General features: G+C 51.4%; 1 protein-coding gene across 7 annotated transcripts in view; it reads right to left on the bottom strand.

Annotated features, from left to right (window-relative positions):
* GRB10 (growth factor receptor bound protein 10) overlaps nt 1-14,921 on the bottom strand; it is a 218,970-nt gene that overhangs the window by 127,144 nt on the left and 76,905 nt on the right. The window contains exon 4 of one of the 7 annotated variants that reach the window (XM_044946399.1): nt 14,665-14,807. The exons of the other annotated variants lie outside the window; for them this stretch is intronic. The gene's annotated coding sequence lies outside the window, so the exon portion shown is untranslated. The remainder of the gene's footprint in view (nt 1-14,664; nt 14,808-14,921) is intronic. 7 annotated transcript variants of the gene reach the window in all.

The following is a 14,921-nucleotide window of genomic DNA, read 5'->3' as shown; positions in this document are numbered from 1 at the left end:
GAGGAGTTTCTGCCAAAACAATCACTGTGGCTCAGGAAGGCGGCCAAAGACCTCAAGTCGGTGAAATGGTAACTAACCAGAAACGTGATGTCACAGACAGCCCGCTGAGTGAAGGACAGCACAGGGCTCCCCGTCACTCACTTCACGTCTGTCCTTGCCTTTCAATGAGGCGGGAGGTTTTCCAAGTTACTAACTTATTGACTGTAAGCACAAGAGGGGGGCTCCTATCATAAACTCTACCATGGGTGTCCTGGCTGTCCTCTAGGGCCCACAGAGCTCCCCCGATGAAGGTGATGAGCTGGAGGCCACCTGGCTCTCCTGAAAGAGGACCCCCGGCTGGGTTGCTGGTTCTCAGCCATACCAGGGTGTTTGCCTGTGTCAGGCGTCCGGGCACCCAGTCTTCGTCCTTCCCCTCCCAGGAGGGACCAGTGAGTCAGAGTCAGGCCACACTCTCCTGATGACCCGGTCACTCAGCCCTTGCCACGGCAGAGCAGGGGTTCACTGTAGACGGAGCACAGCTGCAGACGTGACTTGGCCCCAGACGGCCCTGCCCCCAGCCTCCTGCGGCCGATCCCACCCGGCCCAGGGAGGCATGAAGTCCCATCACGTCCCATTTACAAGACTGCTGTGGGAGGGGATGCTGGGACCGTGACAAGCGTGTGAACAGCAGAGGCAGCATGGGAGGGCCTGCACACTGCCACCCACTCGCTTTGTTCCCTGGGATCCTCCCCCGCTGGAGAAAAGGGAAATGAGTCAGGACCAAACATCCATGAGGACTAACCCCACAGACATCTGTCAGAAGGGTCAGCAAGCAGTACCTGGGGCCGCTTTAGGCTCAAGAGCCGCTGATCTGAGAAGCAAAAGGACGCAGCCCCTCTAATTCACCCAGCCACGTGACAAACAGCAGAGTTTCAAACAGAGGCAACCCGTGTTTTGAGTCTGCCAGCGCCGAGCTTCAGAGAGCATCAGGGACCAAGCCAGGTGTCACCCACGGGCCGAATCCCTTCAGGAGGAAGAGGCAGTCAGGTCGCTCACCCACACAAGGACCTCAGATGGCAAGGGCTGGGTAATGCAGCTGGGTGACGAGAGCCCAGCTCTAAAGTCTGGGAGATTGGGTGAAGATCTGGGTGCACAAGCCCGGGGATGGCTCCTTACTCCCTAAGCCCCAGCTTCCAGGTCTAATGTGGGAACCCAGTTCTGAGGTCCCCCTGGTGGGGTGCACAAGGCATAAGATCAGGAGGGCCCAGGTCCTCAAGCAAAGCTCTGCGCATTCTCCCGGGCACTGACTCCGCCCCACGTCTACAGCAAAGCCTGGCCCCAGCACCTGCTCCTCACCACTGGGAGCTGCCGGGATCAGCCAGGCAGGACCCCCCGCCCAGCAGAGCACCGGCCCCCCACTTCCCACCCCTGATCAGCTGGGTGAGCACAGACCTCTTCCTTGAGCTTTCTCAACAACAATCTCAGAACTTGGAAAAGGTTCTCACCGCCCTGGAGGACCAGGAAAAGGCCCCAGGGCTGAACATGATACAATCCCCAAGGTGGTTCTTCCTTATCTCCATGTCCCTTTGGAGGGCAGAGGGCAGGAGGCTGCGGTGAATGGCAGCCCCTGGCTGAGGGTCTGGCGGCAGAACGAGGGAAGCTGGGTCCCCACGGCGTCCAACCTGCATTCCCACGCTGCATCTGGGTCAGGTGTGATAGCCCCAGAGGGCAGGTGGGGGCTGGGGGGCAAAACAAAGCTTCTGGAAGCACGGAGAAGGGTCCAGCTGACAGGCCAGGTGACGTTCTCCTGAAGCATAGCTTCCATGGAGCTTCGTGCCAAGAAAGGGGCCAGGACAGAAGAGAAGGAGCAGTATAGGTCCCCGGCACAGCACACCCGCTTCTCGGTCCAAAGGCACCTTGCCTCTGTGGTACAGGACCTGGCCCGCCCTGCAGCAGGCAGGGTCACGGGGTCCCAACCTCAGCACCGGCCAGGAGCAGCACAGAGAAAAGTCTCACTGCGGTGCGAGCCAAACGCTTGTAAATCGCTGCTCTGACCAACTCTCTGATCCTGAGCAAATAACTGTACGGGCTGTGCCTGGTTCCTCATCGACAATGTGACATCTCTGGACCACATGGCGTCTCTACTCCTTTTCAGCACCAAAGCTGATTCCGTGTATTACATACAAATGTACCAAGCCTGATCTATTCCTAGAACCATGGTTAAAATAAATTATGGAGACTTCTGTGCTTCCAGCCGAGATGGACAACCAGGATCACATACACCCTCTCTTCTGAAATAACCAAAAAATGGAACCAGAAGCAGCCTGCCTGTTTCTTATACTGGACAACAGGCAGCACAGGATAGCAGCTCCAAGGGAGGGGAAACAGATGTGGGGAGCCCGCCCAGGACGCCTGCAGGTGGGCTCCAGTTTCCAGTCACATGTAAGAAAGGGATCGCAGACCATGCCTCGGGGTCCCTCTAAGGAGAATGAATTCAGAGCTCGGGGAGGCGGGCAGAGAGGAGGGGACAGCACGGACGAGGGTCCTGGAGATGTGCAGAGGGGGTCCGAGAGCAAGCATGGCCAGGAAAGACCCACCAGAAAGAAACAGGCAATGAACATTAGTGTACATGTGCCTGAATTGTGGTTTCCTCAGGGTATAGGCCCAGTAGCAGGATTGCTGGGTCATACGGTAATTTTATTCCTAATTTATAAAGGAACTTCCAAACTGTTTTCCATAGTGGCCGTATCAATTTACATTCCCATCAACAGTGCAACAGGGTTCTCCTTTCTCCACACCCTCTCCAGCATTTGTTTGTAGATTTTTTTGATGATGGTCACCTCATTCTGACCGGTGTGAGTTGATACTTCATTGCAATTTTGATTTGCATTTCTCTAATAACCACCTAGAGGAGTGTGATGCAAGGCAGGGAAGGAGGGGATATACATATAATTATGGCTAATTTGTGTTGCTGTACGGCAGAAACCAACACAACATTGTAAAGCAATTGTTGTTTTTCACTCAGTCCTGTCTGACTCTTTGCAACCCCACGGAATGCAGCAGGCCAGGCTCTTCTGTCATCCACTATCTCTAGGAGTTTGCTCAAACTCACATACATTGAGTCGATGATGCCATCCCACCATCTCATCTTCTGTCGCCCCCTTCTCCTCCTGCCTTCAATCTTTCCCAGCATCAGGGTTTTTTCCAGTGAGTTGGCTCTTCGCATCAGGTGGCTTCAGCATCAGTCCTTCCGATGAATATTCAGTACTGATTTCCTTTAGGATTGACTGGTTTGATCTCCTTGTTGTTCAAGAGAATAAACCAATTATCCTCCATTAAAAAAAAGAAAGACGCGGGCAGAACAAGTCCCAGAGCTCATACAGGGCAGGGAAAAGTCTGCATTCATGCCAGTCAGGTGGGAAATCTCCTTATACACGAGACACTAAATCACGTCTTCGGAAGAGTCTTGCCTTAACAGTGAGGGCAAATTAAGCCTAGACCTAAAGTGATTCTAGGGCCAGCTGCTGCTGCTGCTGCTGCTGCTAAGTCGCTTCAGTCGTGTCCGACTCTGTGTGACCCCATAGACAGCAGCCCACCAGGCTCCCCTGTCCCTGGGATTCTGAACCAGGCAAGAACACTGGAGTGGGTTGCCATTTCCTCCTCCAATGCATGGAAGTGAAAAGTGAAAGTGAAGTCACTCAGTCATGTCCGACTCCTAGCGACCCCATGGACTGCAGCCTACCAGGCTTCTCCATCCATGGGATTTTCCAGGAAAGAGTACTGGAGTGGGTTGCCATTGCCTTCTCCACTAGGGCTAGCTGCTGCTGCTGCTGCTAAGTCGCTTCAGTCGTGTCCAACTCTGTGCGACCCCATAGACCGCAGCCCACCAGGCTCCCCATCCCTGGGATTCTCCAGGCAAGAACACTGGAGTGGGTTGCCATTTCCTTCTTCAATGCATAGAAGTGAAAAGTGAAAGTGAAGTTGCTCTGTTGTGTCTGACTCTTAGCGACCCCAAGGACTGCAGCCCACCAGGCTCCTCCGTCCATGGGATTTTCAAGGCAAGAGTACTGGAGTGGGGTGCCATTGCAGTAAAAGCACGGTTCAAAAGGATCAAACTGTTTCCAAGAAGCCTAACTGTTCCTGCAACAAATCCCCCAAATATTTAAAGGAATGCTGCTGCTGCTGCTAAGTCACTTCAGTCGTGTCCAACTCTGCGACCCCCAAGGACTGTAGCCCGCCAGGCTCCTCTGTCCATGGGATTCTCCAGGTAAGAACACTGGAGTGGGTTGCCATGCCCTCCTCCAGGAGATCTTCCCGACACAGGGACTGAAACCGTGTCTGTTATGTCTAGAGCCACCTGGGAAGCCCCATTTAAAGGAATACCCCTAGAAAGAAAAAAAAGTCAGCACTCAAGCATGTAAAATCCACGATGCCTGGCATCCAATCAAAAGGGGCCAGGTATGAAAAGAAAATCAGATCTACCATGATAAGAGGAATCAACCAAGAGAAACAGACCTAGAAGTGTCAGAGACGACAGCATGAGAAGACGGGTGTACTAAAACAGCTGGGGTGAAACACAGTCCACGTGTTTAGGAAGGGAAAGGAAAGCGTGACCTGGTAAGGAAAAGAATGAAAGACTGAAAGACACACAAAGCCCAAATCTGACCTCTGGAGATGAGAAATCCACTGATGGGGGCAACAGCAGACAAGATGCTGGACCCCTTCCCCACAATGTCCGGCCTTCAAGCACACACCAGGAAGCTCTCTCCCACAGAGGGCTGGAGTGATCTGGGGTAGTGGAGGCCCCATGAAGACAAAGCAATGGAAATGCTCAAAAATAAAGCATAGAGAAGATACGAGGAAGGCTGTGATCATACCCCTCCCTCAGATGATGCCCAAGGTGGGGAGAAGGAGAAGGACGCAGCTTTGGGACAGGGAGAGCGGAGGGTGGACCGACACCCCACACGCTCCAGCTGTCGGGTCTGAGCTGTTGCGTCCCCAGACATCCCCGAGCTGCAATGCCATCTGGACAGTGAAGCTCATTTCAGAGGGTGTGCTGGGAAGACCCTGTGAGATGAGGCACAGAACAAATGCCAACTCCTTTCTCAACCCCCAGGGAGGTGGCGACCTACTGTATCCCAGCCTTACGTGCATGGGCATGGGATGCATGGAGGGGCCCGCAGCTCTCTCAGAGCACCACCCCCCTCAGAGCTGCACATGCCCAAAGTCACCCTGGAAAGGCAGCTGTACATGATGAACCCCCAGGAGCAGTGGGGCTGCTCCAGCCTTGAATGACTGCAAGGACATCAGCCAGCCAGACTGTGACTCCCAGTCCTGTCACCAAGGGAGTCATACCTGTGAGAGAAGACAGACGTGTGTGTGTGTGTGTGTATTAATGGCACCACACGTGGACACACAGCATCACAAATTTAAAATGCACCTGGGTAGAGAGAACCTATAGACCCTGAAAGAGCCCTTCTTTACCCAACACCAAGGCTATAAAGTACTGTTCACCCCAACCCTCCCCTCAAGTCCCAAGTCCCGTTCCCTGTCAGCAGGTCTGCAGGGCTGGGCCTCTGGCGTCAGCAAACCTCACCCCAGCATCTGATGAAGCCGTGTTTCGACACCACTGCCTGAGGTCTCCTCCTCTATAACCAAGTCCTGGGCTAACAGATGCCGCGGCGACAGCTCCTGGCAGGACCCAAAAGCAGCAGGCACAGGCCATGACCATGCACCACACAAGCTGACTGCAAATGGCCAGGACGACCCTGCGGGGAGCAGAGCCGCCCAGCCCAGAGCACCCAGTGCACCCTCCCACCCTCACCCCGCCAGGGGCGTCCGGGGTCTCCAGGGAGCCTAGCAGGCCCAGTGCCAGGCCACCAGGCAGCACGGGGCTTCCCCAACCAGAGCCAGGGCCACGTGCAAAGAAAGGATGTGACGGAGGGGAGGACGCAGGAGGGGCACAGGCCTTCTGGAGGGAGGGGGCAAGGGGGACGGCGCTGATACAGGACAGGGGAGCAGAGGTCAGTTCGGGGAACAGGAAGATGAATCAGATTTGAAACATCTTTATTTTGAAATGCTGGCCCCAGACATGCTTCAGTGAAGGCCACTCGGCAGTCCATCAGCCCGGTGCCTAAGCCAGACACAAGGGGGCCTCAGACACTTTCTAATCCACGCTGGAAATGATCCCAAGCCTGGCAACCCAGCCCCCGAATTCAGCGTCCACCCAGGCTGTCCCTGTGGCCACACAGCACCCCAAGGCCAGGCCACACCACGTCCTGCCCTGAACCGGGACTGGAGGGGAAGCTGAGATGCGAGCACCGCACACGTGTCACACACCAGGAGGGAGAAAGAGGATGAGCCCAGAGGCCCCATCCTCACTCTGCGCCCCTGGTTCATTTGTGAGAACTTGCTCCTTAAGAAGCAGGTTTTATAAACACATCAACACCCAGTTCACTGGAACCCAAAACATATCACACTCACTCTGAGGATCAGCCCTGGAAACCGCCCTTCACAGCTCACAGGTACGAGAAAGCTTGCTGAACCAAAGAGAAGAAGCCTGTGATGAGTGACTGATGTCTTTAAGTTCATGCGGATGACAGAATCCTCTCCTGGGTGACACAGTGATCAGGGCAGCAGTCACAGTGCTTCAGAGATGAGGGCGCCTGACTGCCTGGTCACCTGAGGTCAGAGAAACACAGTCCATCTTCAATGAGACTCAACCAATCCACAAATACTCCTCAAGCTTCTACTATAAGGCCAGCATGTTAGCACCTAAAGCAAAGATCCTGTCCTCCGAGGACAGGAGAAAATAAACTATTATCTGGAGAAAATAAATAGTAAGCAATACTGAAGAGGGTGGTGCCATGGAATAATAAAAGATAAACTGAGAGCAGGTTAAGTCGGGGACTGTGTGTGTGTGTTAGTCGCTCAGTCGTGTCCGACTCTTCGCAACCCAATGGACTGTAGCCAACCGGCCTCCTCTGTCCATGGGATTCTCCAGGCAAGAATACTGCAGTGGTTAGAGGTTTCCTTCTCCAGGGGATCTTCCCGACTCAGGGATCAAACCCAGGTCTCCTGCATTGCAGGCAGATTCTTTACCGTCTAAGCCACTAGAGAAGTCCCTAAGAAGGGGAGGAAGCTGCAATTTAAATAAAACTGGATGGAAAACGTCACTTTCTAGAAAGGGGCCCTGAACAAAGACCGCAGGGCAGAAGGCACAGGTTTCAAGGGTGACAAGGACCAAGGACCAGGTCCAGGTGACAGCCTGGGCGAAGGGTATTCAGTATCTTTATCCTGATGGTGATCAACCTTAACACCTGCAAGGAAGGCTGGTTTCCCTGTGAGATAAACTTCAGATGCAGCTTCTGACATTTCTATGCTATTCTACAAGTTTCTACCAAAAATAATGTTGTCTTTTTGCTATGAGCTTATGGCGCACCACTCCAGTACTCTTGCCTGGAAAATCCCATGGATGGAGGAGCCTGGTGGGCTGCAGTCCATGGGGTCGCTAAGAGTCAGACATGACTGAGCGACCTCCCTTTCACTTTTCACTTTCACGCATTGGAGAAGGAAATGGCAACCCACTCCAGTGTTCTTGCCTGGAGAATCCCAGGGACAGGGGAGCCTGGTGGGCTGCCGTCTGTGGGGTCGCACAGAGTCGGACATGACTGAAGCGACTTAGCAGCAGCAGCAGTATGCTCCTTTTACAGTTTTTTAATTTTTCTTTTAATTTATTTTTTAAGCCCAGTCTCTTTCTCCTAAGCAGGCTCCCAGCGCACTGAAAGCAACTGGTGGAGACAGTCTGCTCCCTTCCGGCCCCAGTGGCGGGGGCACGAAAACCTTCATAGAACTTCCCTCTGTGTAGGCAAGCCAAGGAGAACTCCCCAAAAGCTGAAAGTCAGAAAAAAAAAAAAAATACGAGATTCCCTATCACCTTTCCAGAAAAACTAAAGCAAAGTGACGGAAAATTCAGTAAGATCTTTCCTTAAACATCAATTACAGGAAAATCTCATAGATGTTGGTAATGCTAATCTTAATTAGAGTAACCTCAAACACTTTCCATTTCTCCCTGGTTAATAATACGATAATAATAATAATAATTTTTAAGAGGCCAGTTGCCACGTTCCTAGAGTCTCCTTCACAGCATGCAAAGTACTTAGCATACACTGGGGAAAGTGACAAAGTGAGTGTTCAGTGTCTATGAAGATCGTTGCTGGTGAAAGGTTGTTGTTGAATCACGCGAATACACCTGGATTCTTGGCCTCTGGAGGAGAAGAATTCAATCCGGGGCCAAAGACGAGGCTTGGCTGCTCAGAGCTTTTGTCTAATAAAGTTTTATTAAAGTATAAAGGAGATAGAGAAAGCTTCTGATATAGACATCAGAAGGGGGCAGAAAGAGTACCCCCTGCTAGTCTTCAGCTGGATGTTATGTAGTCACTAGCAGTCTGTTAAAGAAAGGAATGTTTTAAAACTCAGAATGGCACCAGGCCCCTCACTCATAAGATGCATTTTGGGATAATCTTGGTACCAAATGGTTCATCCCAGGTCATAAAACGATTGACTTGAATCTTGTAGACGGGCAGGTTACCACACAAAGAGTTTTGTTTACATAGATTAGGGGAACAATGTCTGAGTATAACATACTGGTTTGTCAAGTAGGTTCTGAGCCATTAGGCGGAACCTACTTGAAGACAGAGTTTGGGGTAAATGCATAGTACATTAACATAGCTTAAGACAAACATTTCCATAAGAAAAAGGCCTTGGTTATCTCTAGGTTCGAGAATAGTTAACTTCAGGTGAAACCAGGTGTCATGGCAACACAGTATTTTAAGAGAAACCTCCTTTTAAATATGTATAGAGAAGGAAAAAAATATCTCTAGTTTGTTTCCTCCTGCTGCTTAAGAGAGATAAAAATGTCTGACACTTGCAGCCTATTTCCTCTGTCTGGAGACCCCTGGCCTTCCTGCCTGTTATGCTCTCACTGGGTTAATAACTGGTGGCGGTGGGAGCAGGGGAGGCAAGGCCCAGGGAGCAGAGGACACATTTCCAAAGAGGAAGAAATAACCAGGAACAAGACAAGGACCCATGCAAGCCACTATGAGGCTCACTACAAGACAAATATCCCACAGGATATAAGAATATAATTTAAACTAGCTACCACTTTGGTTTCCCAGGTGGCACAGCGGTAAAAAACTTGCCTGCCAATGCAGGAAGAACAGAGATATGGGTTCAGTCCTTGGGTTGGGAAGATCCCCTGGAGGAGGAAATGGCAATCTGCTCCAATATTCTTGCCTGGGAAATCCCATGGACAGGGCAGGCTGGCAGGGCTCCACTTTAAAGACCAAACACTTAAACAGGAAATTGTGTTAAAATTACTCCATATGCTTTAATAAAAGTAATTTTAAGGTTCCTCCTGCTCCCCAAAGCCACCATTTTTATTTTATTTTATTTTATTTTTTAACTTTACAATATTGTATTGGTTTTGCCATATATCAACATGAATCCACCACAGGTATACACGTGTTCCCCATCCTGAACCCTCCTCCCTCCTCCAAAAAGCAGTTGCAACTTTCAAAATTTCCATCCATCAAAGCACTGTCTGCATGCTCACAACCTACCCATGTCCTCTGGCTGCTGGTCTGAGGCACCTGTAAAAGTAACCAACTTATTCGGGCTTCGCAGCCAAACAAACAGAAGTTCTTCAGCGCCCAGAACCCAGCCAGGAAAAGTGCCACATCACCCCATCACCTCTAAGACTGGACAGAGAGATGCATCCCGCTTCATCTTGAAGAATAACCAGTAGTTAACAGGACCACTGTGTGCATACCAGGCCATGATCAGATATTATAACACCGTGTCAGGACCCCACCCACGGTCCCATCTTCAGACTTGTCAGAGCCACAGAAATTGCCTGCAGCCTCGGTGCCCCACAAGCCACCTTTCACCAGACCGCAGGAGGCACGCAGCCCTGGGGAGGACACCCCTGGGCAGGCACAAGGACCGCGGTCTCCCTGCAGCGGCCGGAGCCTGCTTTCCAACTGGAAACCAACTGCGTGGGCAAGCCTGGAGCCAGCCACCCCAGCCTCCAACAAGCCACCCTGCTCGGGTGAAAACAGGCCTGAGGTTCCACACGGACCCGGGCACTGGTGAGACCAACGCAGGGCTGGACGTGGCGGTCACAGGGGCAGAATGCGACAGTGTGGACCAAGGCAGAGCAGCAGGTGGTGCTTGGGTCTGTGACGGACAAACCGTGACCCCATCCACCTCGCTGGGGAGGTCTAGTCCCCTTTCCTGCAGAGATGGCGCGTTAACCTGAGACTAGAGAGACGTGTGAGGAAGAAGGTGTGCTCGCCAGGGGCCAGGTCCATCCATGGGGACACGTGAAGAAGTGGGGTGCCCTGACAGCCAGTGGGTAGCAGGTGGCGGGAAGGTGACCAAGGCCAGGAGCAGACAAGCCAGGTGGGGCAGTGGCGGCCACACCAAGCAGGACCGCCCAGGCCCCACGGGATGACGCGGATGATGCTCACAGTCCAGCTGATACCAGAAAGGGTGAGTGCTGGTGAGCAGGCTCTGTCCTGTGACAGCAGCAACCACGTGTCGGGGGGCAGGTGGGCGAGGGGCTGACATCAGAAACCAGGCCACCCCAACACTGAGCAGCCTGCGAGGAGCCCAGGGCCCCAGCCCTCTCCCTGCCACCTTATCATCCTGCTGGCCCCAAGTCCCCAGCCCGGCAGCCTTTCTGTTGGACTATGAAATCTCATTTGACAGAGTATTAATTAAGTTCAGCCCCTCAGTCAATCGATTGGCCTATAGGCAGGCATCACACACCTGTCCAGCCAAGCACAGGTGCCCAAGAGAAGGAAAGCAACAGGGCGGGGAGACCCTGACCCACAGACCCCACCCCAGCCTATCAGGCACCAGCTACCTGAGCTGGGAGCTACCAGCATTTTTAAGCCCTGGTCCCCTAAACAAAACAGAAACCTAACCCATGCACCATGCTTGCCATGGTACCAGACAGAGAACAGAAAGAACACAGAGAAGGTATTCAGTAAATACAGCTCTGTGAATCCTTCAGAAGGAATATAAGACCTGAAGCCAACCCTCTGTCAGAAAATAAGGTTTGGGTAAAACAAATAAAACATTCAGAACAGAGCGAGTCTGTCCCTCCCTGATAAAAAATTTTTCTTAATTTTTATTTATTATGTACTTACTTGTAGTATCTCACTGATTCTAAGACACTCCTCCAATTTATGATTTGATTTTGAAATTCAAAGATTTTCTAACCAATGCATATTTAAAGATGATATGTGATAATCTTTACTTTGAATGAAAAGTTGTCATTAAAATTGATCCTTTAGGGACTTCCCTGGTGGTCCAGCGGCTAACACTCCAAGCTCCCAATGCAGGGGGCCTAGATTCGACCCTCGGTCAGGGAACTAGATCCCACAGGCCACAACTGTGGGCCACAGCTAGGCCTGGCACAGCCAGATAAATAAGTAACTTTTAAAACTGGGCCTTTATCTCATGGCACTTTAGGATCACGGAAGTTTAATGAGTGCAGAATCCCAGGACACGAACACATCGCATCGCTGCAAGGCTCTGCAGAGACTGGGACATGTGTGGTCCCCACATGTGGTCCTCACACGTGTGGTCACACATGTGGTCACACGTGTGAACACTCGCAGCCCCCATCAGTAGGAGTGTTGAGAAAAACACACCTATCACCTGGTGCGGTCATGGCTTTCCCTGCCTCGCAATCCTCATCTGTAAAGGGCAGAACATGGAGGACTCATCTCACAGAGTTGTGGCAAGACTCCTACTTAGAAAAATCCAAGTAAAGGCCTTGGTTTGGCAACCAGTGCACAGTGAGTGCGTTGGTTTTCTCATCTGTAAAATGGGTATCCTGAAGGGATGGAGGTGGTGTCTCCAGTGGTTGGTGGAAGGTAAAAGAAGAGAGCCCAAGACAAGCCAACAGAAGGGCTGAATCCTTTCCCGCAACCTGGCCTCCACTGGGTGCTGAGGGTCAGGTTCCCTGAAGAGATGACGCAGGGTCCACACCGGTCCAGTCACGCAGAGTGTATCCTCATTACATTCACCAGTCGCCAGCCCCACGTCACAAAAAACATCTCTATTAAACAGTTCAGTTCAGTCGCTCAGTCGTGTCCGACTCTGCGACCCCATGGACCGCAGCACGCCAGGCCTCCCTGTCGTCGTTACTAAATCCAGAAATAATCTCCAAAGATTTACAAAAACCACTTTAGATGAGGGTCCTATCTACTGGAAGAGTCTCATAAAAACAAGTGAGGTCTCAAGTCATTCTTGCATCCATCTCTCCCACCATGGCAAGTGGAAGGAAGTGTCCATAAATTTCTTAAAGAAAATATAGCCCAAAGAAATGCTCTCTTTGCCAATACACGTGTGTAAGATAAAAAACAGAGATGCCACAGGATGACTCTGGCTAAAAAAAACAGTGACACTTACCAACTTTGGGAACAGAATTAATTTCAGAGAATGACCCTAAATCCAGACCATAAGAGATGAGACTGTCCAACTTCTCCAGAGAGAGGCAGGAACCGGAAGTAAACAACCGAAGACTCGAAGCTGTGTGACTGGCAAGCGAGGGCTCACGTCCAGGCTGCGTGGTGTTCCTGCTGCCCCCACGGTGAAGGGGGTCACAGGCGGGCATAAGGGGGCCCATTCTGCTCTCTGTCTGCCCAGAACTCATATCACTAATCAACGTCCTAAAACAGGAGTTGCTTGGGAGGGCCAAGCTCTGCTCAGCTTTGCTGGTGAGGCCCCAAAGCAGCCAGAGACAAGATACAAGTAAATGAGTGTAGCCGTTTTCCAATAAAACTTTATTTACAAAAGCAGGCAGGGACTAGATACGACCCATAGGCTGTGGTCTGCCAACCTCTGCCCTGCAAAGGGAGGCTCCCCGTCAGAAGGCTCAGGAATGTACAACTGAAATGGGGCCAAGGAAGCAATCTGCAGAGACATGGAGCTGGGACAGAATTTATGAAATTACCCTACAGAGAAGCGGGGGAAGAGAAGCCATCACAGAAGGCTGTTTTTCTACTCTCTACTGACAAACAGGGGCTTCCCTGGTGGCTCAGTGGTAAAGAATCCGCCTGCTAATACAGGAGACACAGCTTCGATCCCTGGGTCGGAAAGATCCCCTGGAGGAGGAAATGGCAACCCTCTCTAGTATTCTTGCCTGGAGAAACCCACGGACAGAGGGACCTTGTGGGCTACAACCCACAGGATCACAAAGAGTCAGACGTGACTTAGCGATTAAACAACAACTAGCAAACAGAGTCTCTGGAGATCAAGATCACAAAGACAGCTTCTACAACACTTTACTTCTAATACAGGTGGGTGTGTTTTCAAAAATCAGGGAAAAAGTTATAAAAGTAGAAGTAAATATTTGGGTTAAATATCTGGAGATGTGCCAATAATCTTAACAACTTATCTCAAATTCACATTTAAGTATCTTGTTTCTACATAACAGCTCAACATTCTATTCATTCTATCTTCTAGCAGTTTTGTGTGTGTTTTGAAGCACAGCAAATGTCTTACGTATAATAAATAAAATACATCTCATAATAGGTGCATAATTCCTTTATCAATAACCTTGAGGGTACAGCTGGAAATTAAGAATGGTCTGGACTTGAGAAAGATGACGCAGGGTCCAGGGTGGCCCTGTCACCAAGCCCCTTCACGTGCCTAAGGGACCCAGTCCTGATTGATCGGGCTGGATTCTCTGAGACATGAGAAACAGAAACTTCTTGGTTCAGAGGTTTGGGGATTTTAGAACCGCAGAGAGTGGGCTGTGGGCCTCTATCTAAAAAGCCTCAAAGACCTCTCAGGCTTCCCTGGTGGCTCAGTCGGTAAAGAATCCACCTGCGATGCGGGAGATGTGGGTTTGATCCCTGAGTTGGGAAGATCCCCTGGAGAAGGAAATGGCAACCCGCTCCAGTATTCTTGCCTGGAGAATCCCATGGACAGAGGAGCCTGCAGGGTTACAGTCCATGGGGTCGCAAAGAGTTGGACACGACTTAGCAACTAAATCACCAACACCAAAGACCTCTCGTTCCTAAGGGACAGATATCCATTCCCGTCCCTGGCTCTCCAGGCCAGGTGTGCTGGTCCCTGGTCCTGAAGAGGCTCTGGCACTGCCAGGCCAGAGCACCACCCCAGCTCCAGGCACACCCTGGCAGGGGGCCTCCCTGACCTCCCGGCATCTTTCCCCCACTGTCCTGTTTTACTTGCTTAAGAATCACCATCATTACTCACAAGTATCTCATACACCAGTTTCCCCAGGACTGTCTCCCTCACCAGGAGTCAGCAGGGCCCAGGAATGAACCTGCTGGAGGGGAGCTGGCACCCAGCACTGACATGGCACCCAGCTGGCGCTCAGTCAACACCAAGGAATTCTGGTAACAACCCTGGGTGGGCACCTAAGACGGGGCTGGCCCCATACTGGGACACTTCCCACACCCTCCTCCAGGCCCACAGCACCCTGACGTCACTCACCCATTTTCACCAGCAGGGCCCCTGAAGCATCCCATCATTCCCCCAAGGCCATAGATCTATAACAGCACAGTTCAAAGGAAGAACCAAAGCCTTGCGGAGTGAAGCCATTCACCTCCCCTCCACCAGGTTCCCCCGCCGGCCCCCACCAACCTGCCGCCAATGTCTTTGAAGCAGGAAGCAGGGTGATTAAATACACAAAATCCTTCTGCTGCTTCTGCGTCCAGAAAACACTGCCCAGCGGCTCACTGTCGGAACCTGCACCTAATCCAAAAGCCACAGCGATGGCTGAGCAGCTAGAATGAGAACATGATGTGTTTGCTGAAGATCGTACAAAGAAATTCCTCTCTATAAAAACTTGGAGATTTATCTCTTTGCTGTAACGACATATTACTCAAGACTGAACGCAC

Source organism: Bubalus bubalis, chromosome 8 (assembly GCF_019923935.1).
Source record: "Bubalus bubalis isolate 160015118507 breed Murrah chromosome 8, NDDB_SH_1, whole genome shotgun sequence".
Lineage (NCBI taxonomy): Eukaryota > Metazoa > Chordata > Mammalia > Artiodactyla > Bovidae > Bubalus > Bubalus bubalis.
This window is presented reverse-complemented; position numbering and strand designations above follow the sequence as displayed.